General features: G+C 38.8%; 1 long non-coding RNA gene across 2 annotated transcripts; it reads right to left on the minus strand.

The window, feature by feature from the left end:
- Positions 1-2: 2 nt before the first annotated feature.
- On the minus strand, positions 3-17,757 carry LOC121143529. Of its 2 annotated transcripts, none has more exons than XR_005880762.1 (3): positions 16,275-17,757; positions 14,279-14,360; positions 3-48 (listed from the first exon to the last, which is right to left on the minus strand). It is a non-coding gene; the product is annotated as an uncharacterized LOC121143529 (long non-coding RNA). The 2 variants fall into 2 exon arrangements; XR_005880763.1 differs by lacking the exon at positions 3-48 and adding an exon at positions 11,377-11,630.
- Positions 17,758-24,046: the final 6,289 nt, after the last annotated feature.

Here is a 24,046-nt window from a genome sequence, read left to right on the forward strand (position 1 = left end):
TTCTCTATCCACTCTTCAGGTGAGGGACATCTAGGTTGCTTCCACGTTCTGGCAATTACAAATAAAGCTGCTATGAACATAGTGGAACAGACATCTTTGTTGTATGAATGGGCATCTTTTGGATATATGCCTAAGAGTGGAGTTGCTGGGTCTTGTGGTAGGTTTATTCCCATTTTTCTGAGGAATCTCCACACTGATTTCCAAAGTGGCTGAACCAGTTGGCACTCCCACCAGCAATGGAGGAGTGTCCCCCTTTCACCACATCCTCTCCAGCATAAATTGTCATTGGTGTTTTTAGTCTGATAAGATTTTATCAGCCAAATTATTTGTTCTACTAATGTTAAAGTGGGCAATATTGCAGAAAGTATATGCTTAATTTAAATAAACTCTGAGAGTGTAAAATAATGGCTTTTGAAAATCTACAGTTAATCAACACTACACAGCTGTAAACTGTGCTAGTACAATAAAATTAGAGTGGGACAGGGTGGCCGAGGGTTGAGGTGATGACATCTAAAACAAAAGTGAGGTTTCCTTTTATGCTGTGAATATATGAAACCATTATTGGAATGCATGTGACACTGTAGTGATTTAAAACTTTATTCCCTGAGTAAGCCATGTCTGACTGAAAGCTAATTATTACTTCTTATTTTCCTTTCATCTTCTGATATGGCCAAGACAGCTATCATTGAGAAAATAGTGCCACATATTGTGGAAAGAAGAAAGTTACTAAAGAACATAATATGTAAACCAGCAACACGAGTAAAAGGCACCAACACAATTCTCACCTAAGCCCTTGGCATTAATAAATGTAGGGTCTGCACACATTTGAGTGCATGAAGATTTGTTTCATTTTAAAAGGTAAGTGACGATGGCAATGTCAACACTGTAATCTGAGTGAAACATCGTAGAGGAAGGAAAAGAAGTTGGCTTGTGGCCTTGCCAGCCAGATGAAGATACAAGTCACAGTCCTCCTGGCAGAGTCCCAGCCAGTATCCCAAGCTCTTTCTCATTCATTCTTTTGTGTTTAGCTCCATTGTTCAGAGTCATACAGAGAAGGACCTAATAGTCTTCTGGGAGCTGAAAGTCATGCTGACTCCTAAATTGTTACTTCTTAGAGTCTTCTAACATTTTGGCAAGCAACTATTTCAGGATAAACACAATATGTATCTTGGCTTTATTTTTCTTTAAGATACATTTTTCTGGTTTGTTTGCTTTAATTTGGAAATCTGTCATTTTTATAGGATCTCTTAGTACAACCTGGTGCTATTTACTTCAATTACTCAATTTAAAATTAAAATAACTTTTAAATGCAAAGACTGAGTGAGACCACTGCTTTTCAAAAGATGATTGAGAAGGGGATGAAGCAGGTCTTTGGCTCTGATGCAGCTGCCCACCCTTGGCCACCATCAGATCAACTCCACTCTTTTAGAAGTGTTAATCCCACTGTTTTAAAAACTACAAGAATAATATGTTACTAGACTGATTCCTCCCAACTTTTACAGGTCTGTGGTTATCTAGATATTTTTCAATTACTATTGAATTTTAAGATAATTAAGGAACTAGGGACATAGTTCAGTTGGCAGAGTGCTTTCTTGGCATGCATGAAGTCCCAAGTTCAATCCCCACCAATGCCATAAAAGGCCATAACACCTGTAATTCTGGCAGTTTGGGGGTTGGAGACAGGAGTGTCAGAAGCTCACGTTTATTGCTCCTGACATGGAGAATTTGAGGCCAGCCAGAGCTTTGTAAGACCTTATTTTACACAAAAATATACCTTCAAAATACAAAGCTAAGGAGAAAATTAGTAAATAAAACATTTCCACATTCCTAAGTACAAGAGCCTGAATGTGGCTACCCAGAACCCATGTAGAGCCAGATGTAGGTAGTACATGTCCGTAATTACAGTTCTCCAATGGCAAAGTGGGAGGCAGAGAAGGGAGAATGCCTGAAAGATTGTGGGACAGATAGCCTGTTATATACAGCAGTAAAGGAAAGACTGTCTCAATAGGGTAGAAGGTGAGAACTGATATTCAAGGCTGTCTTCTTACCTCTGTATAAGCACATTGGCACACACACACACATACACACACACACACACACACACACACACACACACACAAATAAAACCATGCTCTTCTTCAGAGAATTTTAGATATCTATAATGAATAGATCATTATGAATCACCATATATTTAAAAATACATTTAAAAATATACAGCATTTACTGAATATCTGTCATATGCCAAGAGCTCTTATCAGATGGGACAAAAAGGGGCCCAAGACCCCCATACTCAAAACAAGAACACTGGACTGCCTGGATTCTGGTTGACTCCCTAAGCAAGTGGTCTATGAGGTTCCAGGAGCCCATCTTCACATGGCTATCTATATTTCTAGCAGTCAATGCTTTCAAATTCATTGAACTTTTGTTTTTAAGTGAGACTTTGAGGTCAATAAGGGGAATGGGAGATGCTGGAGGGAGCCTCATGCACCAGGATGTCATCCTAGTTAGTATCAACTGATGTACCCCAATACCGCAGAGCAGGTTAACTTGAACCTCAGGGATGTATCAGTGTAGTTTAAGAGTCTGGAGGTCTAACATCAAGGAAATAGTTGACTCATTTTCTAGTGAGGGTTCGTTGTTCTGATTGTGTACTGCCATCTTCCAGCTCTGTCCTCAGACAGAGTAGGAGAGAGCTGACTCCCTTGGGGTCACTAAGGAATGAATCTTTTTGGACCAGGATATATGACTTCTTTTAACCGTAACTACTTCCTTCCCTATATGACGACACTAGAGAGTTGGGGATTTAATACATGAATATTGAGGGAGAAACAATTAAATCTACTGAAATATTAGCCTATTTTTGTTTATATGTTTTGCAAAATCTAGAAACAAGAAGTTGTTAAATTCCAAGTTGTTAATGAGAACTGTTGTAGCTATTCATTATTAAATGTTTCATGACTCTAACATGACATGACAATGGCATTCTATATAGGATAATTGAACACACTCACATAGCTCACATGGACACACTTTATTGAAACCCATAGAGAGAAAGAGACCACGCTTAGGAAAAATGAAAACACTAACATAGGTAGCATTTAGGTGCCTAAGTATTTGACAGCTTTTCTTTCTGCTCTTAAGCATTTTCCAGCATTCTTCCATGAATACTTACCGTTTTTAATTGAAAATAGTTATAATTATCCTATTTGGATTAATTATTATTTTAAAAAGATAACATAAATACAAAATCAGATATTTTCCAAATCATTCAATTAGTAAATGTGTAGGTTTCTTGTGTTTATATATTTAAAATGTACTAAATAATTAAAATTTGTAGCTGAAAAGTAAATATTAAAGTTTTTATGAATATTATCATTTTTATTTTTATTTGTGTGTCTGAGAGAGAGAATATGTGTGTATGAGTATATGTCTATGTGAATGTATGTGCAAATGTACATATGGGTGTATGTGAGTGCCAGAAGAGGACATCAGACACCTTAGAGATTAAGTCACAGATATTCCTGAACTACCAGATTTGGGTATTGGAATCTGGACTCTGCTCTGCATGACTGTGCTCTTAGTCACTAAAGTATCTCTCTAACCTTTGTGTTAGCAAAACATTCTATATAGCATTTTGCAAAAAATCTATATAGCATTATAATATACAATCCAGACTGGAGAGAACCATCCCTGGAAGCTATTGTGTTCCTTCTTACATATGTCCTGAAAGTCCCTTGAGAAATCTCTGCTCTATTCAAAGACTGAGGTCTTGGGTTGGGAATCCTGTCCAGCAGTCTCACCACTAAGGAAACTGATCATTTTTAGAAAGCTGTGGCATGATGTCAATGGAGTGCCTATTCTGAAGAGACTTCTCTCACCTCAGGAATATTTAACTATATTTGCTAGGATTAACCTCCCTAGAAACATTTTTAAACTATCAGACATGAACCTCCAGTATTGCAATTGGAAATGGTCAAAATCATCCTTTTTAATTTAGAAATATCTTTATTAGAAAAACACCTTTATGACTGAGTGCACTAGTTCATAATAAATAAAAGCTGTATATATTGGAGAATGTATGTACCAAGGCCCGTGCTCAAGGACAATGTTGTAAAGTCCGTTCTTTCCTTCCACCTCTATGTGGATTCTGAATAAGCAAACTCAGGTGGCCAGGATTACACTTTAGTTTTTACCCACAGGGTCATCTTGCTGTCCCCACAGTGCCTTTTTATTGCTTAATTTTTGTTTTTGTAGTTAGAGAAAGCAATTGTGCCACCACAGAGATGATGAATTTTATGTGTTATATTGACTGGCCATGGGGCACCAATGTATGTATCATCATACATTATTCTGAATCTTTCTATAAGGTGCTTTTGAATAAGATTTTCACATAAGATGGTGGACTTTGGATATAATATACCATGCTTTAAAATACAGGTGGATACCTATTCCAACCAACGAAAGAACACAGAATAAAAGGATGTGCCTTTATAAGCAGGAAGAAATGCCTAGAAACAGCCTTTGATCTTCTCTAGCAGTGACTATTCATGTGTTTGCATTTACAGTAACACTCTTTTCTGTGTCTGTAGTGTCCCCACTCTCTCTAGAAGAGTTGTGACTCACAAAGACTTCATAAATAAAGAGTGAAGTCTTTAAAGCTGTGTATGTCTGATCTATCTAACCACCTATTCATTTCCTATCATCTATAATCTATCTATTCAACTATATACTTTCAATCTTTTCATCCATCAGCCACCTATCTACAGATCGTTCCCAGTTATTTCCAGTTTACAAGAACTGTTTCAGAGGTTATATTTTCAAAATCTTTTCACAAACAGTTCATGGTGCCTTGAAAACCCCATTTTTCCAAAGGTGAAGTCTCATTCTTCTCCATTTAGTGTGGGTTAAACTAAATGAATCACCTCTCAGAAGTATAATGTGGCAGAAGGAATAGGGTGAGATGTCTGATTACTCAATATCCTAAGGACTTCCTCCCTCCCTCTCACCCTAATCACTTTGTCTGAATGAGTCTGTTTGCCATAGGCAAACCATCTAGAAGACTCTCCAGTTCCACGCTAGTCTCTAAATGGCTACAGACTTGCTGTGATGGAAGCAAATGACCATGGAGAGAAGTCCCTGTACTCTGAGTTTCCTTATGAGCAATTAAATAGCAATAAGTTTAAATAAATAAATAACTGAAATTCTAAGTTTAAGTACAAAATCCAAAAAGCCCATTCTACCCATTGATATGGTGTAACTGTGGCCAAGACATTAAAGCTGCCTGATATGGAGATAGCATCAGTATTCTACAAAAATCATGATAGTTATCTGATTATTAAATGAAAGCATAATTGTCCTAGTTTATTTTCTGTTGCTGTGACAAACATCACGGCCCAAAGCTTCCTGGGTACAAAAGACTTTATTCTAGCTTAGTCTATCATCAAAAGAAATCAGGACAGGAACTCAAGCAGCATCAATGGAAGAATGCTGCTTACCAACTTGCTCTTCCTGCCTTTGCTATGCAGCCCAGGCCTATCTGCCTAAAGAAGGTACCACCCATAACAGGGTGGGCCCTCTTGAGTCAATTATCAAGTAAGGACGTGCTCTACAGACATGCTCACAAGGCCACTCTGAGTATGCCAATTTCTCAATAATATTTCCCTCTTTATAGATGACTTAATTTTGTGTCATTGACAAACACACACACACACACACCACAACACACATACACACACACAATAACATTTGCCTCATATAAAGCCTTGTATAAAGCAATTGAGCCATGACTATGAAATTCTAGCTCCTTTAACATACATTTACCACTAGGCACCATGCCTGGCAAAAGGAATGTAATCATTAAATCTTATTCTGTCTCACTTTTTTTGGTTTTAGTTTTTTTGTTTTTTCAGCGTAGGCGATTTATGGTTGCTTATGTGATCTTAGCTATCATTCCCCTTCTCCATGTCTATGACAAATATCTTCTTGTAACTGAGCTGCCCCAAGAAGAAAATCATCCATCCTTTAGGATTACTAAGCAATAAACATGAAATGAATCATACAAATTAATATTTAAAATTTACTGTTACCTAGTCTGATTCTGTTTTGAGATAGAGGAAATATATTCACTTAGCCAGGGTCATGAGGAGGGGAAGGAGTGTCATTCTCACCTAAGCAATCCATTAATACACCTAGTTCTCATACCAAAGACTCCAAACATTGAGTCATGCACTCCAAAATCTGAACATAAGGATTTTTTGGAATACAAAGGAAAATATTAAAACTCTACAAACATTTTTATTTGATTCATTAGACTAATGTTTTTTTGTGTCTTTCATAAACTTCAGAACACAACAGAAGATTTATTATTATGTAAGTCTTCTGTTTTATACATATAAGATATTCATAATTTCTACAGTATAAAATGTCTTCGGAGGTTGATGATTAAGAAGTTTTTATGGATAGTGTTAGTTTCCTGCAAGCATTTGGGGAAGTCTGCCATAGATCAAGATTGAAATGAAAATTGATACTGACATTTAGCATTTACAGGACCTGAAACCAAGTGTACTTCACACAAAAAAATAAAAATAAAAATTGTGATAAAGTGGATGGTTTTAAGGACTATTTTAGAATTACAGATAAGAGACGCCCTTTCTTTGAAACAAAGTATATCTGTAAAATGACCACTGAGAGTGTAATGGTGTAGAGCAATAAACAGGTGAAAATTATTCTTGAGACAGAGACTCACAGAAGGTTATGCTGTGACCTAGGATAGCACCTCCCTCTGCTACTTACTGAGAAGAGTTCTTAGGGTTCTCTTCCAATCCTACATCTCTTAAGGAGTTACTTATAGCACAGCTGATCTTCAAAAAATGCCACATATGAAGCATATGTGTATCAGGTAAGAGGGCACATGTCTGTAATCTCAGCACTGGGAAGGCTGAGACCATAGGATTGCAAATACAGGACCAACTGAGCTAAAGAGGGAGATCTTCTCTAAAATCAAATACATATGTAAATTAGTAAAAGAAAATTTGCTTTATGTTTCTGAAACAATGAGAACCTTTATCTTGACACTCTCCATGAAAAGTGCTATCACTCATTCATTTGTGTAAAGCAGGATCCTTGTGCACAATGGAGAAGTACTAAAAAAAATTGTGCAAATTGCCAAGACGGAGAAAATAGCTTGGAACAGATGGTAGCTTGCTGCTACTCTTCAAAACAGTAGTGGAGGTCTTGTGAGCACTGTTAGATCTTTGTTTTATTGATCTGAAAGTCAATTTGGGTATCAATCTTTCTATTTATATTTAAGTTATTCCTTTAACATGTTAGAACCACTCTGGTAACTATGAGTGTTCATATGCTATGCTTTGTATGGATGTATGCACATGAATATGCAGTTGTATGTGTGTGCATGCATGTCAAAGACAAAAGTTGCTGTGACATGTCTTCCTCAATCTTACTACACCTTTATTTTTAGATCTATATTTAGTTTGGTGTGTGTGTGTGTGTGTGTGTGTGTGTGCATGTGTGAGTGTGTGTGTGTGTGTGTGTGTGTGTGTGTGTGTGTGTGTGCTTGAGTGCAGATACCCTTAGAGGGAAAAACAGAGCATCAGATACTGTGGAGCTCAAGTTACAGCAGATGTGAGACTCCAATACAAGTGTATCAGAGCTCTTGTCCTCTGCAAGATCATTCACTGTGCTTTAAACCACTGATCATCCCTAACTTGATTTTTCAGATAGAGTCTCTCATTGGGCCCAGAGCTCACTGATTCTACTAGGCTGGCTGCCTCATGAGTTCTAGGGATCCATCTATCTCACATACCCCACTGAAATTACATATTCACCCTTAGGTGTTTTTTTTATTTTTTTAAACATGGTTTTTAGGGATTCAAACTTAGCTTCTCATGTTTGTGCCGGTACTTTATCAATTGACCCAACTCCCAAGTCCCTATTGTGTCCATTTTTAATCCAGTAAGAGAAGGTATAGAGCTGGCATCTTTAACAGTACACACAAACTAGAAGAGCTCCTTAATCCTTGGTGATTCTGAGAAGGATAAGCACAAGGGATCCTATACATCACCTGTAGGATAATATCCTAAGGATCCTATATATCACCCATAGGATAACATTCCTATACATCATATGTAGGACAGCATTCTAGGGATCCTACACATCACACCTATAATTCTAGGTACTATTTGTTCAGTATAAACTGGGACTTACTGAGCAATGAATTATTCTGGTGTCTCACTATCATTAAGATGAAGAAATTATGCAAAGCACTACAGATCACTTGATGAGGAAGTCTTGAGTATATGTCAATAAAGCACTGTTGACCAATAGGGAAGCAAGATAGGTGGGATTAGGAGTCCAAGAGGACTCTGGGTAGGAGAAACACAGGGAGTCAAGATGTAACCACCATAGGGGTAAGAAGCCCAGACCCTTTTCTCCGGTAAGAGAAATACTTAGATTGGCAGTTAAGGGGCTAAATACTTAAGTCAGAGATAGCCAGTACGAAACAAGCAAGGCCAACAGCTTCATAATTAATACAGCATCTTGTGTGTTATTTGGGACCTACAACTTGGCAGAGCCCAGGCGACTGATGGGGAAAAACCAAAGTGGCTGGCAAGGAAAAGGCTTTTCTCTACAATCACTAACTATTTTTAGTGTCACATTTTAATGTTTGGAGTTTCTAAATGAGCCATATTTCCATTGTGGTTTGACTCTGTTGCCTCATCTCACTATCTATGAAGTTTTAATCTGCATGTTAGGAATTTCCTCTATGGAAAATAAAACAATGGTGATGAACCCTGGACAATCAGATTAGAGTTGAGTGAGCTGCTAAACAGATGGCACAGACAACTGGAGTGTGGCACAGTAATATGAGCAATAAGTTTTTGCCCACTGCTAGAAAGTCAGTTAGTAGAAGCAAAACTGCCCAAATGAATAAAGAACATTTGATGAAAATTAAGCCCACTATTAAATCCAATGTTCTACAGTATTTTGTGACTGAACACTGAAAATGCATTTGACATTAAACATTAAACTGGACAAATGTAAATATTGTCCCTCCTTCTGAATAAATTCCAATTGTCCTCAATAGTTTTAAGGCATTACTAAACAAAAGAAAGTTCTGTAAAGTATTTCTATGCATGACATATTAAATGTCTATAAAAGTGTATAGGATTATAAGAGAGTCATCAAGTAAAATTTTGCATTGTGCTTTTCTTTTTTTATTTATTTTTCAGTTTAAATTTAGATAAGAAACAAGGTTGCTTCACAAGTCAGTTCCAGGTCCCTCTCCCTTTCCCTCCCCTCCTCCCGTGCCCTTCCCCCAACCCCCCCATTATCCCCTCATTTCCCCAGGGAGGGTGAGGCCCTCCATGGGGGTGTCCATAGTCTATCATTTCATATAGGGTAGGGCCTAGACCCTTCCCCAAGAGTTCAGGGTGAGAGTGCACCTCACATTGTTGGATGGGAGTCCAAAGTCCGTGTGTATACTTGGGATGGGTACTGATCTGCTGCCCAAGGCTCAATAGATTACCTAGGCCTCCTCACTGACACCCATATTCAGGGGGTCTTGATCAGTCCCATGCTGGATTTCTGTTGTTTAAGTTTGGAGGCAGAGTAAATACATACCTTGCTGGAAATTTTGAGTATAATACTCTATCCTCCCCTAACATATGCATACCTTTTACCTACTGAGACAAGTCTGCTCCATTCATGAATGCACACTTCCCTGCAGTCTACATTTCATCCTAAGGCCACAGAGGATACAACCTTGACAAAACATACCTTCCTGGGGTTCACATTTTAGCACCTGGAACTCCCAGGGAGGCCTCAGTTTATATTTCTTTTCTTCTGTCTGAATTCTAACTGCTTGTGTCATTAGAATAATTTGTAGAGCCTACAGTCCACAATTTGCCTTGTCTTGTTGTGGTGGGCCTCATAAGGATCATAATGCATGCAAGTTTTTTTTTGTTAGGACTAGATACTCGAGGATGTGCTTTTGATTTGTGAATATCTGGTCCATTCTTTTGCTAGGATCACTGTAACAAAGTTCCACAAACTGTGTACTATGAACAGTATGCATTTATTGTCTCACAGTCCTGAATGTTAAAAGTCAGAGCAACGTGCCCACTGAAGTTAGCTCTTTTTAAGCCTGTGAAGACAGTGGTATAATTCTTTCCCTACTTCTTAAGTTTGGCTGGAAGAATTCAGCATTCCATGGCTTGCAGATACATCATCTCCATCTCTTCTTTCACAGTACATGTTTTGTTTTTTCCTGTGTACTTGCCCGTGCCTTGTCTTCTGGTTTATATAACCACCCATTTAAGGACTTCATTTTGGACTAAACTTCTCATTAAACATACTGTTTCCCAAGTTGGTCATATTCTGAGATACTGAGAATTGGGTCATCAACATATGTACTAGGCACAACTCAACCCCAATAAAGTCTTGTATCTCAGAATATGCCCTTCAATCCTGCAAATGGTTGACTGGAATTCACAGACCCCTCACTGGCCAAGATGCTAACATTCTAAATAATGAACATGATACAATATGTTAACAAGGTTCTAGTTCTTTGAAAAATCCCAGTTGGTATCTATAGTTGGCTTAATGATTGCTTTAATACTTTTTCTTTCTTTCTAATCATTCTATGTCCCCAAGATTACAAAGGCAGAAATCATAGCCTTTTGCTTTCTTGTTCTCTTGTTGGCAGAAATAAAGTACTAAGAAAGTTGTGGTTTTTGTCTTTCTTTCCTTTAAATTATAAAGTCATACTTAACTGCCCACTATAACCCCAAAACATTAGGTCTTAAAAGGAAAATTCCCTTCTCAAAAATCACGATATTTGCTAGAGTAAAATCAAGTCCTTTTATTCTTTTAATTTCAATTTCTTTTATCTAAGAGTTAATGAGATCACCTGGGTTTAAGGAGATTTGAAATGGATTTTAAGTCCTTACTATTATTATTATTATAACACTAGGTTATTAATACCAAGTTAAAATGTCACTCAACATGCAAAATGAAGTGCTAAGTGTCTTTCAGCTTTTAAGGGGTACATTATAAGAAGAGTCCATTATGAAAATCATCTCAGGTTATAGCCAGTTCTCAAAAGAGCTGGGAAATAAGATTTTTAAATCATGGTGTTACAGGACATTAGAACAAATAAATTTGTAAAATACACTAAAATTTTAACCTACAAAATGCTCCCCAGGTAACAGTGATAATAGTTATATATCTATGACTGTCACTTAAACTTAAATTGTTAATAATCAATGATGATAATGCAAAATTCTACAAGATTTTCACTTAATATGACCAGCCAGTCTAGAGTAGCTATAGGACAATGAAAAGAACAATTGCCTAGTGTCCATTGGCTGACTTTACTAGGGTATATCAAATATACAAAATCACCCCCTTATGGTGTCCTCACAGAGCTGGGAGAAGGCAAAGCAGATGGTCTCGATCCACAAAACAACAGGGTTCAGGTATCAATTGTGGGCAATGCGATGTCAGGTGAAAGAGAAGAAAGGGGGTCAGGAATCCTTTCCTGGGTAAAGGAGATTGATGAAGCTGGACAAGATGCTGCCATGTCTGCTTGTGGGGAAGGTTGAGGGAGAAATCTAGGTTGGAGAGAAATGAACAAGGAATGAGAAAGGGAAAAGGAAAGAGTGCCAGGGGTCACCCACCCAGTCACACAACCAGCCACAGAGTAAGAAGGAAAGAAAGACATATAGAATAAAGAAAGGCAAAAAGCCAAGAGATAATCATAGAAGAGAAACAGGATAATTTAAGTTAGAAAAGTTGGCTACAAAAAAAAACAAGTTAAGGCTGGGCATTCAAAAGTAAGAATAAGTCTCTGTGTATTTATTTGGAATCTGGGTGACTGGCCACCAAAAAGAGTTAAAAAGAAAAAAACGAACTATAGCATAGTTTCTGACTCATATTCTTATGAGAAAGGAAAATTCATCCCACTTCCACTATATAAAAAGTCATTGTCCTTAGCAGAGTGGGCTTATGGTTGTATGTGTAAATGAATGGGAAACAAAATTACAAAGTAGTGCAAATAATGGTAATGATGATCATGATCATACTAAGTGTCTCATATCCAAGACTGTGTTCCACGAAATACTGTGAAGGCAGATCTCTATGCTTGTGTATATTTAAAATGTCTTGGTTTAAAGGTTTTAATTGAATGATAAATACAATTACATGTAATAGAACTATTCAAAAGCCAAGAGGGAACATATTGCCTTTGTTTCCCCAGATGGACATGTTGTCAAACTGACATATTATTGTTCATACCCATACATTACCACCACTCTCAGTCTAGAGTACAGAAGTTCATTTTGCCAAGAGCAATGATTAATACCAAGACTCATCTGGTCAAAGTGCTGAAAATAAATGGCAACTATCAAGATCCAGAAAACATTGCAGAAGAAAGAGCTAGAGGTTGGGGAAGAGTGTCACAAAAATGCTACCATTTAGGTATGACATTGCTGTTGCAGGCTTGCACAACAGAAGTTATAAATACCTGAAACTGGGTCCTTCAATATTCTGTCCTTTCCTGTGGGGCTATTGTCTATTAATAATTTTGTATGTAGGAGGGTAATTTTCTTTAATGGTGCAGCCACTGTGGGACTAGATAAGAAGGAGGGTTTCAGTGGGAAAGGAATGGGGAACCTGAAGGTAAAGGTAGGGCAACACAGCCATGATATGTTATATTTGCGCATGAAGTTTATCAAAAATAAAGAAAAATTAAAGGAAAGAAATTAAAGTTTATGGTTTAGAATTCTAAAGATATAATGAAACTGGGCATTCCCTCCTTAGGAGATATTTTCAGATTAATTAATCATACAAAACAGTTGAGCTTCTGACTTCAGACTTACACTTCATTTCTCTTTTTCTTAACCAGTATCAACATTCCACAGATTAATCACCAGCTACCACTAACAATGCTCTGTAGGCCATAGCTCAGACAAACACGATTTAATTCACAGACCCTGAAGGTTGGAAGATATTGCAAAGCATTCAGATGATTTTACACAAGCAACAGGAAGTTCGTCTGGGACTTGAATTTTCTGGAATTTTCTCAACCATCCTGAGTGAGGTAACCCAGTCACAAAAAGACAAGCATGGTGTGTACTCACTCATATATGGATTTTAGGCCTGAAACAGGGGAGTTCCAGCCTACAATCCCCAGCCAGAAAGTCTAGGAAACAGGGAGGGCCCTAAGAGAGATATTCATAGCAACCCCAGAGAAGGGGAACAGGACAGAATCTTCTGAGGGGATTGGAAGCACGGGGGTGGGGGGGGTGTGAGGAAGCTGAGAGACAGAGATGGGGTGAAGAGTATAAAGAGAAGCTTTTTCCTTGAGAGACACCTTCCCGCCAGCCTGGTTCCAGAGCCGCATCAGTCCCAAATGAACACACAGGAGGCTATATTAATTATGAAGCTGTTGGCCTTGCTTGTTTCTTACTGGCTAGCTCTGACTTAAGTAATTACCCCATAATTGTTAATCTAAGTATTTCTCTTTCCAGAGAATAGTTCTGGGCTTCCTACCCCATGGGGTTATAGAAGAGGAGGGGAGAGGAGGACATGGGGGAGCAGGAAAGTTGAGTAGGGAGAAGAATAGAGGAGAGAAGGATGAGAGATACCATAATAGATCGAATCATTATAGGCTTGAGGAGTGAGCTGTCCTAGATCATATGACAGACTTTCGAGATCCCCCCAAGAAGGGCCTCACCCTCTTTGGAAAATGAAGTCGGGATTGGGGGAGGGGCTGGGGGAGGGTTGAAGAGGTCAGGAGAGGAGGGGAGTGAGAGGGAGCTAGAACTGACATGTGAAACAAGCTTGTTTCTAATTTAAATTAATTTTTTAAAAGGAATTTTCTCAAAATTCAAATCAAATTTGCCGTGGGATGTACACCATAAATTCAACTTTTGACAGAAATGAACCATGGTACCAATGCAATCATCTGTAATTACCACTATATTAGCCTACTAAATTATTAATTTTAGATGACTGCTTTGACTCTTCAAATAAAGCTAGAAATATTCTAATCCTTAAATGATTCAGAGAAACAAAGCACAAGAGAATTACTCATACCATGTCTATTAAAATGAGATTTATATTTTGTTTCCTTTATACTATATCGTATCATAGAGGAAAATGATAGAATATACCAGCTTAAATCAACTTATATGTCTTTATTCTTTATGCATAACGCAAGTGTAGTGCTTTGTAATGTTATACACTGAGTCTTTCTTACCTTTTATTTGTGCATAATGAAGCCACAGCAAGAAAAAAAACAATTCATTATTTCTACGGATTATTTGAAGAAGTCTTTTAATCTAAAAGCAAGAGAACAGAAATGTGTGTTCTTCAGAAAGAGAAACTACAACTTAACACATTTTATTATATTAAAAATACTATGTATTTAATTACTTTTAATAAATTCAATTTTATTTATTTCTACTATAAATTTTTGCAAAGCTGGTGAGAAATTCTACAGAGGAAAGCATGCCTTTGTTATTTGAACCACAATTATTTTTAAAACCTCTTAAAGGAAAGGAGTAAGAAGAACAGACGTGGGTGGGTGTGGTGACACATGCCTGTCATCTCAGTTTTCAGGATGCTGAGCTAAGAGGATGGAGAATTCATAGCCAGTCTGTGCTGTGTATCTGTCTGTTTGTTCCTAGAAAGAATATCTAGGTTTTTAATAGATTTACATTCCAGGTACTTTGACACTAGTCAGAACTATGTGGAACCTCAGGCACTGTTACATTCGGAACAACATTAAATGGGTTTCTTTACCTCCAAGCTTTGGGAATATGACTAATTCTACATTCTACATTGCATCCCCTAATACATAGTTTCACTTTCTTCTTTTCCAGATACCATTAGTAAACCACAGTTCAAAACTATTAAATGAAAAATTCCCGAATCAAATGACTTATAACTTTTTGACTGATTATGATGAGTAGCTTGATGAAATCTCATATACATGTAATTGTGTACAATATATCCATTCTGTATGTGCTACCCTTACAAAAATCGCTTAGTGGTCATCTCAATTACTGTGTTGAATTTCGTTTATTTGCTGTCAGGTAAGCCTGACATAATAGACTATTGCTACATCATAGCATCTATGCCCTACACTTATTTTCACTGCATCATCTAGGATAAATCATCTCATATTAGGGAAAGCAAGTGAGGGCCATAAACAGTAGTAAAGAAAACCCTCCATATCTCCTGCAACATCCAGCAACTGGAGCTCTGCACATAAAACACCACTGCTGTGCTAATAGGGAGACTGCTCTCAGCCAAAGCTGAATGAGTCAGGCTGAACTCTCTTCTTCCTATCTCGCCATGCCCTTCCTTCTATTTCCCTTCCTTTCAGACACATTCACACAGGACCACATCTGTGGCTCCACCTTATACACATGCAGAATCTCTGGTATGCGTTTGCTCACAGGTGTTTCTTTAGATAAATTTCTTGGATTCTGCTTCTTTGAGACCCCAGACTGGCATAGGTCGGCTCCACTGAGCAAGAATAAATACAGCTTGAATCCAGAAATGAATAGCACATAAACGGTATGGTGTTTTCTCCTGATGGTGGGAATAAAGGAACACTGCAACAAAAGCTTCTACAGGAACCTCACAAAACAACAGGTACAAAATAAAACCAATAAGAGTGCCTTGTCCAGGACAGATGTCCTTGGGAAGATGAGCAATACCGGAGTCTTCAATATGTTTAAACATATCAAAAGAAGACTAAACCAAAGGATATTGTAGAAATTCACTGCTGACAGATACTGAAAAGTTAAGTGATACAGAAACAAATGTAATTATCAACTGCCTAGGAAAGAGTGAGCAGAACAAGAAAAACATACGAAGGACATCATTACAGAAACATGAGAGCAAATAGATAATACTGCCTTATTTTCCATGTGGGAAATCAAGAGATGATTCTTAGAATTGGAAAATTGGAAACTGAATAGTAATAGCAGGGTGGCTTGTATTGCCCTGGTAGAAGTACCAAGAGGATACTTAAAAGGTTTGAAACTACTTGCTTCTGGATAGAGAGACCAGGAATGACTGCTTTCCTCAAAATCAGTGGAAGTGCTTTGTACATATTACTGGAAACAGCTTAATTTATGAAATTAACTGGATAGAGTAGTTTCTTTCCTAAAACTTTGTGTATGTAAGAATTTTATTAAATATAATTAGAGCTGCAAACATTAGCTCCTTATAGAGTGTTGTACCATATTAGAACTTCTGGCTTCAGATCCCAGCTTCCTCCTTAAGCAGAATCATGGGTCCTGATGTTGATGATCTGGGTTTCAGGAGCATCGTCTATGAAGGGAGCAATGCTATGACTACTTCCAGAACACTTTAAGGATTCGTGTGGAAACATGCTGCAGGCACATGATAACATCTGCCAGAAAGATGAGTTGTCAGTCTGTACACAGCCCCATCTCTTCTTTTATGGGTTCCTGCTTAGGAAGCACACAGAGGTAGGGAGAGGATGACACAGTGGAGAACCCCACACCAGGAACATGGTTACCTATGTGTTAAAGTCCCCATGCTTTATTTTTCACAGCTATGACCTTGAATATGGACTTACACTTCTTTGTAGCTATTTTTAGTAACCATAAATTATTAAAAATAATAAAACCATTTCCTTCTATGGTTGCTGGGAGACCAGAAAACAAACAAAAAAAAACCACTAAGCACATGCGAACGTATAAGATAGTGTAACTTGTGCCTAACAGGTACTAAATATCACACATATTCCCCTTCATTCTTTTTTCCCATTCTCAAGCTTTTAAATAATTTTCTGTTAATATATTCCCTTGGGTCTCTTGCAAACCTAGGTTAAGTCAGACTTGTAACAATGGTAAAAATTAACTGTCTTCAATCCAAGAATGATTTCTTTATTCAAAGAGCATGAAAACATACGTGGGTTTATGAATATGAACAATGTATCACAGAGGTGAGAAGAGGGGGTTATGTGCCCAGAGGGTGAAGTTTCAGGTGGTTGGGAGTCTCCCTATGTGCTTGGAGTCCTAAGAACACTTAATGGCTGAGCCTCCTCTCCAGTACACGCTGGCATTTTTGAATGCTTTCCCATTTTTGAGTGTCATAGATCTGGCCATCTTGCAATTCATTTCAGAATCAACACTGAAGAGCTGATACACGCTCTTTCCAAAATGAATGAATTAAACCATCAATGCACAATAATTTGGCATATATTTTTGAGTTTTCTGTTTTAGCCTTTTAGTGTGTGTGTGTGTGTGTGTGTGTGTGTGTGTGTGTGAGAGCACGCACGTGTGCGTGCACACGCACGGGCTCATTTATCTCCGGATGCACTACTGAAATGTTTTCCTACATTCAAAACCATGAACAAGAGATGCATGTATTTGAGAAGCTATTTTTAAAAATGTATATCCCCTTCTTTGTCTTTCTTTTTGCATGTGTATGTGTGTGTGTTCATATATCAGTTGTGTATTCTGTACCATGAAACAGAATGCACTATCAATTATGTTAAATGTAGAGTAGTTTTTTAAAAAATCAAGTTTCATAGGTTTTCTAAGTAATTACCAAAATTAACAACCCAAACAAAACTTTTGTAAAGCTACATACATGTTGATTTTGTTTTGCTGAGAAAGAAACAGTGGCTGAATTATCCAGGTCAAGGATCATTTTTTCCATTTCTCTCTGTCTGTTTCTCTGGCCTGTCTCTCTTCTCTGTTCTCTCTCTCTCTCTCTCTCTCTCTCTCTCTCTCTCTCTCTCTCTCTCTCTCTCTCTCTCTCACACACACACACACACACACACACACACACACATACTTTTTCTTTTTTTCTCTTTCACCCTTCTTTCTTCTTTGAGACAGGGTCTCTCTCTTGTAGCTCAGGATGGCTTCAAACTCACTATGTGACCCAAACAGTCATTGAATTCTTGATCCTCCAGCCTCTCTTTCTCAAATGCTGGGATTATAGGAATGAGCCAAAGGGTCCAGTTTTTTATGGTGGGGCTTCATGACTGCTGATCAAATTCCCTGAAACTGAGCTGCAACCCACTCCATATGGTGGATGTGTTCACTTGCTTTTGCTTTCAGAGACTGGGTCTGTGACCTCAGATCAATGATACAAGGTCTCCTAGCTGACTAGACTGTCTGTCATCAAGATTTTTCAATCCCATGTTATAGCTTAATAAAATGACAACAAAATTAAATATCTTTCAAAAATTCAGATCACAGTAGATAATAATGTGCACAATAAATTTCTGAACATTAAATGCTGAATCAGCACAAAATGTCCATATGCATAGGGTGAACTAATGCGTGCATTGACAGTTTAGTAGAAACAGTAATTCATGATTCAGTTACCTCCAGGAAGAGCCTTAATTTAAAGGCACAGGACATTTTTGGTCATCAACACAAGTTAAAAACTGTCTGAATTGTTCTACAATAGACAAAGCCTTTCTGGGAACACAACTATCAAGAGTTAATCTCTTGCAGCATTAGTCCACATAACCTTTATTTGCTGATAATGTTTAAATTATTACCCCTTTCTTGATATAAAATCTCATGTATCCAGACTGCCCTCAAACTCTGTAGACAAAACAGCCTTGAACTTCAGAGTCTGCTGGCTCCATCTCCCAGATTCCCAGATGCTAGAACGATAGGCATGTGCTACCAACCTAGGTTGACTCCATATTGGGAATTGAACCCAGGGCTTTGTTCTTGTTAGGCAGGTACTCTGCCAACTGAGCTACATCCCATGTCTCTTATTGAGTACGGCCTTGACTTGAAAAATCCCATCATAAATGAAATCTTGAAGCCAGAAAAAAAGAATGTTGTTGTTCCCCTGAAATATATTCCAGTCTGAGAAAAGGAGATCTGTTAAAGTTCAGAGGAATCCTTTGGTTTGACAGTTTTGTCTTTCCATTTTTACGATGAAGAGATGAAACTATTATAAATAAAGAGGGCAAGATAAAAAAGTCAAGTGTCAGAGTTTGATGGGATTTGAGTCCTAGGTTAATGAACACCTTCCTTTTGAAGAAAATTAAAGAGATTCTTGTAGAATCCCAAGGTCAGTATTCCATTTTATGCTGATTTGAAAGTTGAAGGTCAGATCTGAGATAATTAGTTGGAGCATTCCAGAGAAAAATAAACATCACACACCTATCTCAAAATAGCCACGAATTTATGCATAATTCTTATTTTTGCTGCTGATTCTGAAACCAAACAAGAAACAAAGTCTTGCAGCACTGAGGTCCAAACTGGCAAACTGTTTCTCACACATGTAATTTGGTTAAGACTTAGAAGACGTAGAAGCAATGCATCCTTAATGCTATCTAAAAACTGCTTCTCATCACTTGTCACTTGGGTCAGAGAAGGAAGAACGTTGACAAGAGCCTCAAGGAGGAAGAGGCCATCATTCCCTTTTGTTAAAGAACCTGAAGAAGCCACCCTAGTCTAAGATGCTGGAACACAGTAGCACAATTGACATGCGACTCTGTTAGAGGAGGTCAGGGTCTAATCCCAGCGTTTCCAGGTTCTTAGGCTCTTTAACTTCAAAATACGAGCTAACATAGATTTTAAAAAAAAAGCGAGATAATTTTATGTGGAGCAAAGCAATAATACAGATGAAAGAGTGGTAACTGTCATGATTGATTGACAGTGAACCACATGAAGAAAAATATTCAAGAACCCAAGCAAGCGACAGACAGCCTAGGGTCTCTACTTATGGGGTCTGAGAGAAAGAGGAGGTGGTTTCAAAAGGACATAGTTTAGAAGGCTCTTTATTTTGATTGATGGATTACATAATCATTTCTCTACTGTTTATTTGGACCCCGATTTAAATCACGTGCACTCCCAGTTATACATAGGCATATGATGATAAATAGGGTTCTCCCCAGAAAGTTATTAGAGGGCATAGTTTTGCTTTACTGCACATTCACTGAAACCAGTTCAGGCCCTGGGTACTCTTTGTACCCAGATGTGTCAGGAATATACTTAATTAGAAACTGTATAAAATTGAGATAGAGAAAGTCATATCATTGTTCAAAAATGGGAATACTTAGAGGTGTTTCTCAACCTGGTCACAGTTCTTTCGGGATAAATTGACCTTTTCACATGGGTCACCTGAGAACACCAGAAAACACAGAGATTTACATTACTGTCCACAACAGAAACAAATGTACACTTATTAAGTAGCAACAAAAATAATTTTATGGTTGGGGTCACCACAACATGAGGAACTGCAACTAGGAATGTTGAGAACCATTGGCTTTGAGCCAAATGCATATGTGGGTTTGAGGGGCTCTGAGTTTGCTAGGTGCATTGTTTGGAGAGGGGTACATATACCTAATAGTTGTGGGTGAAGATACTAGGTTACCAAGTGCATTATTGTGGGGGAAGGGAACATATAACCCCAAAAGCTAATGGAGACACCAGGGTACTAATATCCCTCCTTGCTTGCCTGCCTCAACAGAAATGTAATTGCTCACAGTTCTAGACTGCTGATCTCTAGGGTCAAGTTGCTAACAGGGTTGATGTCTTCCCTTCCTCACAAGGCCTTTCCTCTGTTTACAAGGAAGAGGAGAGCCCTTTGGTGGACCCAAGTCCTACTAGATCAAGGCTTTATTTTTACAACCTCATTTAAACTTTGTTTTGCTGTCTCCCCAAAGGCTTCACTTCCAGCCACAGATAAGTGGGGGCGAGCGCCTCAGGGTGTAAATTTTGAGTCTTCATCAGAGCTAATCAAGAGACTGTTTTTTTCTCCTAATGCACTCTCTCCTGAAAGCTCCTTCTGCTAGGCAGATCTAATTACAGGTGTCCAATTTATAAACAGCTCTGTGAGAGGTAAACAGGGGCAGCATTCACCTGTGATCCCTGCTACTGCATTTACTGATGATCAATGAAACTTTCAGATTCCAACTGTGGAACCATACCACTGGGTCTCAGAGTCATTAATGAAAACAAGAAGCAGCATATTCTGGGCTCTGTTATATTTGCAATTATTCCTCAACCACTGTCTTGTGACATAACATTCAGACTCAAACTCACTCATAGAGTCAATTTCTAAGCAAAGAAGTACTTTCTTAATTGCATTATATATACATATATATATATATATATATAACCACACATACACATACATACACACACACACACACACACACACACACACACACACACACACACACACACAATAGGGTATTGGGCCCCATTCAGTAGGAGTTACAGTCACTTGAATCTTCCATATATGTCTGGAAAATTGAACCTGTGTCCTCTGGAAGAGCAGGGATGTTTTAACCACTGACTCATCTCTCCAACCCCAGGAGTATTTTCTTTAAAAATAAAGAAGGAAGGAAAAAAAGAAAAAAAAACTCCTATGAATTTCCAAAAATAAAAAAAATATCAGGAAGTTTCTATCAAGAATCCAGGAGCAATAAGTAATCACTTATGAAAAATCTTGTTGAAGAAAAGAGATATCTTAATAGAGGGAGCCATTATAGGTTTAAAGAGAAATCTGGCACTAGACAAATGTCAGGGATCCACAAGGATGAATCCAACTAAGAATCTAAGCAATAGTGGAGAGGATACCTTAAATGCCCTTCCCCTATAATGAAATTGATGACTACCTTAAATGCCATCACAAAGCCTTCATCCAGTAGCTGATGGAAGCAGCAGAGATTCACAGCTAAGCACTTAGCTGAACTACTGGAATCCAGTCATAGATAGGAAGGAATGATGAGCAAAGGGGTCAAGACCATGCTGTGGAAACCCACAGAAACAGCTGACCTGAGCAAGTGGGAGCTCATGGACACCAGTCTGATAGCTGGGGAACCAGCATAAGACTGAACCAGACCTCCTGAGTATGGGTGTCAGTTGGGGGGCTTGGGCAGTTTATGGGGCCTCTGGCATTGGATGCAGTATTTACCCCTAGTGCACAAATGGACTTTGGGAGCCCATTCCCTACAGAAGGATACTCTCTCAGCCTAGATACATGGGGGAGGGCCTAGGTCCTGCCCCAAATGATGTGACAGACTTTGATGATCTGCCATGGGAGGCCTCACTTGCCCTGGGGAGTGGGTGGGGAGTAGGATGGGGGACCGGTGGGGGACATGGGAGGATAGGAGGGAGGGGAAATGGGATTGGTATGTAAAATAAGATTGTTTTTAATTTAAATAAAAATTAATTTAACACCGAAGACAATTTATGCTGGAGAGGATGTGGAGAGAGGGGAACAATCCTCCACTGCTGGTGTGAGTGCCAACTCACACAGCCACTTTGGAAAGCAGTATGGAGATTCCTCAGGAAAATGGGAATCAGTCTACCACAAGACCCAGCAATTCCACTCTTAGGCATATATCCAAAGGAGGCAAATGCATACAACAAGGGCATCTGCTCCACTATGTTCATAGCAGCATTATATGTAATAGCCAGAACCTGGAAGCAACCTAGATGCCCCTCAACTGAACAGTGGATAGAGAAAATGTGGTACATTTACACAATGGAGTATTACTCAGCAGAAAAAAACAATGGAATCTTGAAATTCGCAGGTAAATGGATAGCACTGGAAGAAACCATCCTGAGTGAGGTAACCCAGCCACAAAAAGAAAAACATGGTATGTACTCACTCATATATGGATTTTAAACATGGATCAGGAGAGTGCCAGTCTGCACTTCCACTGACAGAGAGTTTGGGAAACAGGAAAGAACCTAAAAGATATACATGGTACCCAAGAGAAGAGAAATGTCTGAACAGATGGGGAACACGGCGAGGGGTCGGGGGGGGACCTGGGAAATAGAGATGGGGAGAAGTGGAAAAGAGAGTAGGATGCAGAGGAACAGGAAGGTTGACTGGGGGGATAGGATAGGGGGAAGAGGGAATCATAGGTTAGAAGACAGATCAGGCACCGTTGTGACCTCTAGTGACCTAAAAGGATGACACCAATTGGCAAGCTAAGCAATAGTGTAGAGACCACCTCGAATGCCTATTCCTGATAGTGAACTTGATGTCTATAACCATCCTGGAGCCTTCATCCAGTGACTGATGGAAGCAGAGGCAAACACCCACAGTTAAATACTGAACAGAACCCAAGGAACTCAGCGACAGAGAGAGAGGAGCGAAGAGTAAATTGGCAAAGAATGGGCTGGCAAAACCAGCAGAGACACCTGATCTGAACAGGGGAGAGCTCTTGGACCCCAGACTGACAGCTGGGAGGCCAGCATGGGACCGATCCAGACCCCCTGAATGTGAGAATCAATGAAGAGGCCTGGGCTACCTATGGGGTCCTGAGCAGTGGATCAGTGTTTATCCCTCGAATACTAACAGATATTGTGTGTCCATAACACAAAGAGGGTTGCTCTCTCTGCCTGGACTCTTAGAGAAGTGCCTGGACCCTACCCTGAATGAAATGACAGACTCTAGATATCCCCTATGCGGATGGAATTGGCAATAGGGTGGGAGGATGGGGGCGATGGTAGGGAGGTGCAGGAGGAGGGGAGGGAGAGGGAACTGGGATTGACATGTAAAACAAGCTATTTAAAATTTAAAAAAGAAAAGAAAAAAAGAAAGATCACGCAAACACGAAAAAAATTAATTTAAAAAATAGAAGAAAAAAGTCTTGCTGAAGGCTAGGAATGAAGCTTTGTATAATGCTGCCCTGTGTTCTAGACCCAGCGTGGCATAAACCTAGCATGGTAGTACTGTAATCTCAGCACTGGGGAGGTGAAGTAAAAAGACTTAGATGTACAAGGTCATCCTGGTCTGCAGAGTGAATATGAGACCATCTTGCACTACACAGGAGCCTGTCTCAACAAGCAAACAAAAGTCCTGTTGCCATGCATGAAGATATACTCTTACAATCCCAAGCATTTAGGAGGTTGAGGCCAGCCTGGGCTACATAACCAAGCCTGAGTTACAAAAGAAGACTGGCTCAAAAAAAAAAAAAAAAGATAAAGAAAACAAGACGAGTTAATTAGAGCTGGAATTGACCTGTAGTAAAAGCACCTCTGAC

Source organism: Mesocricetus auratus, unplaced genomic scaffold (genome assembly GCF_017639785.1).
Source record: "Mesocricetus auratus isolate SY011 unplaced genomic scaffold, BCM_Maur_2.0 Super-Scaffold_100013, whole genome shotgun sequence".
In the NCBI taxonomy this organism is placed as follows: domain Eukaryota; kingdom Metazoa; phylum Chordata; class Mammalia; order Rodentia; family Cricetidae; genus Mesocricetus; species Mesocricetus auratus.